The 2,621-nt window shown below is 37.3% G+C and overlaps 1 non-coding gene across 1 annotated transcript; it reads left to right on the top strand.

Annotated features, from left to right (window-relative positions):
* Window positions 1-2,273: 2,273 nt before the first annotated feature.
* Window positions 2,274-2,380, top strand: LOC139903531 (small nucleolar RNA R71). The gene has a single exon (XR_011778345.1). It is a non-coding gene; the product is annotated as a small nucleolar RNA R71 (small nucleolar RNA).
* Window positions 2,381-2,621: the final 241 nt, after the last annotated feature.

The following is a 2,621-nucleotide window of genomic DNA, read 5'->3' as shown; positions in this document are numbered from 1 at the left end:
ATAACAAAATTTGTCGCCCCGTTCTCGGGTAAAGCAATTTCGGCTCTATGACCTAGTCTTCAACTTACGACGAATTTTATAAATCATTTTTTTTTTCAACTTAATGAAATAAAGTAAATTTTGTTTTTAAAAACACACAAAACTTAAATTTAAAAAGCATATTAATTTCATATAAAACCTACAAAGCAAAAATTCAGAATGGAGGGAGAAAACTAGTTCTTTAGTGTCTGCTAGCGGAAAAGACCAATCGGATTCCATTCTCGGAACTACACGAGAACAGAACAACTAATTCTAAATAACATTTTCTTAGAACATTTGAATCTCCCCACACTTAGGTAGCTGTGGTGTCGAAATTGTGATTAACTTCATCGTCAATTTCTTTTGGTCCATAATCAACTTGCCTATCTGTGACTTTTTCTTTAAGCCAGTGCCCGGCTTCTTCCGTAATATCCCAAAATTCAACTAGTTTCGCCTTTTCTTTAGGCGACAGATTGGATACTAACCGGTTACATAACTTAAAGTTCCCCTTACTTCTAGCATCGATAGCCCGTTTAAAAAGTTTCTTCATTGAACTGTTAATAACGGGGTCATTTAATTTCGTATCAACAACGGGGTTCTTTATTATCAAGTCATCATTAGGTGTTACTTCATTTTCCCCACACTTAGGCGTTTTATTATTGCTAAGCACTACCGTTGGAGTTGGTAAAACAACATGGTTATTACCAATCGTTTTTACTGGTTCAACGGTTTTAGTTGGTGGAGATTTAGACTTTCGAATCATAAAGGTGATTGATTTGTTACCACTTTTAAGTGTCATTCTTCCATTTCCTACATCAAATAACGCCCCAGTGGACGCTAAGAATGGTCGACCTAAAATTAGAGGAATGTTTGAGTCCTCTTCTATGTCAATGACAATGAATTCGACTAGAAAGGTTAAATTACCTACTTGAATGGGTAGGTTGTCAGCAATTCCAACTGGGTGTTTAATGGTTTGATCAAAGAGTCGAACACTCATATCCGTTGGACTTAACTTACCTACACCTAATCTCTTATATAAGGACAGAGGCATAACACTCACACTTGCACCTAAATCTGCTAGTGCATCATACATAACACAATCACTAAGTAGACAAGGAACAATAAATTCACCCGGATCACCTACTCTAGGTGGAGGTTTTGGTGGAACTGTATTCACCGGGTTTACTTCTACGGATTTTGTTTCTTGCACTTTCTTATTCTTTTTCTTCTTCTTCTTTCCAGAGGTATCACAAACTTTATTACTTATCACTTGCTCATACTCAACTCCTTTTCTTGGAAATGGGATGGGTGGTTTGTATGGTGCCACCACTGGCTTTACATACTCGGTTGGTGGTGGTGATGTAACTTCTTCATTGTTACTCACATCTAAAACCTTCCCATCTTCTGATGCTGGTTTTTCAGAATTTGTTGAAACCATATTAACATTTTCATTCCGAAGATTTACTTCAGTATTACTCGGTAGCTTTCCTTGTTCCCTCTCACTCATCATGCTAGCAAGAGTACCTACGTGTTTTTCTAGATTCAAAATGGAAGCTTGTTGAGTTCTTAATGACTGATCAAACCTCTCATTCGTTTGAGTTTGAGTTTCAATAAATTGTGTTTGAGATTCAACTAGCTTAAATACCACTTCTTCCAGATTTGACTTTTTCTCTTCGGTTTGTTGTGGTGGTTTATACAAGCCAGGTCTTTGTTGATTGAAAGTGTTGTTTTGAGTTGGTTGGTTATTCGGACCTTGTTGGTTATACGAGTTATTGTTGGGTCCATTTGGATTGTAAAGAATGTTTTGATTTCGATTAAAGTTTAGCTTTGGCGGTTGATAATTATTCTGATAATTATTTTCCGGCCTTTGGTTCATATAGGAAACATTCTCTCGTTGTTCCATCGTTAGTTCAATGTGACAATCTTTCAATAAGTGTGGTCCACCGCATTGCTCACAACTAATTCGTATTGCGTGAATATCTTTATTCATCTTTTCCATTCGTCTTTCGAAAGCATCTATTTTTGCGGAAACGGAATCAAAGTCATGGCTAGAATCGGCTCTAGCCGCTTTAGATGATCGAAAGATATCTTTTTCTTGATGCCACTCATGAGAGTGGGAAGCAGTGTTATCAATAATTTTGTAAGCTTCAGTTGCGGTTTTCTTCATAATGGAACCACCAGCTGTTATGTCGATGTCTTTTCTTGTAGCAACGTTGACACCTTGGTAGAATATTTGTACTATTTGATAAGTGTCTAAACCGTGTTGAGGACATCCTCTCAACATCCTTCCGAATCTTGTCCACGCCTCATATAATGTTTCATTTGGCTTTTGTGTGAACGTAACAATTTCTCCTTGAAGTCTCACGGCTTTAGATGCCGGAAAGAATCTTTGAAGAAATTTTTCAACTAAGACATCCCATGTGTCAATCGCCCCTTCAGGTAACGATTCTAACCAATCTTTGGCTTCTCCCTTTAAAGTCCAGGGAAACAACATGAGATATATCTGTTCATCCTCCACTTCTCGGATTTTGAATAGTGTACAGATCCTATTAAAGGTACGAAGATGTTCGTTGGGATCTTCTTTTGGCGTACCACTATATTGG

The sequence above is a fragment of the Rutidosis leptorrhynchoides genome, chromosome 3 (assembly GCF_046630445.1).
Source record: "Rutidosis leptorrhynchoides isolate AG116_Rl617_1_P2 chromosome 3, CSIRO_AGI_Rlap_v1, whole genome shotgun sequence".
Lineage (NCBI taxonomy): Eukaryota > Viridiplantae > Streptophyta > Magnoliopsida > Asterales > Asteraceae > Rutidosis > Rutidosis leptorrhynchoides.
This window is presented reverse-complemented; position numbering and strand designations above follow the sequence as displayed.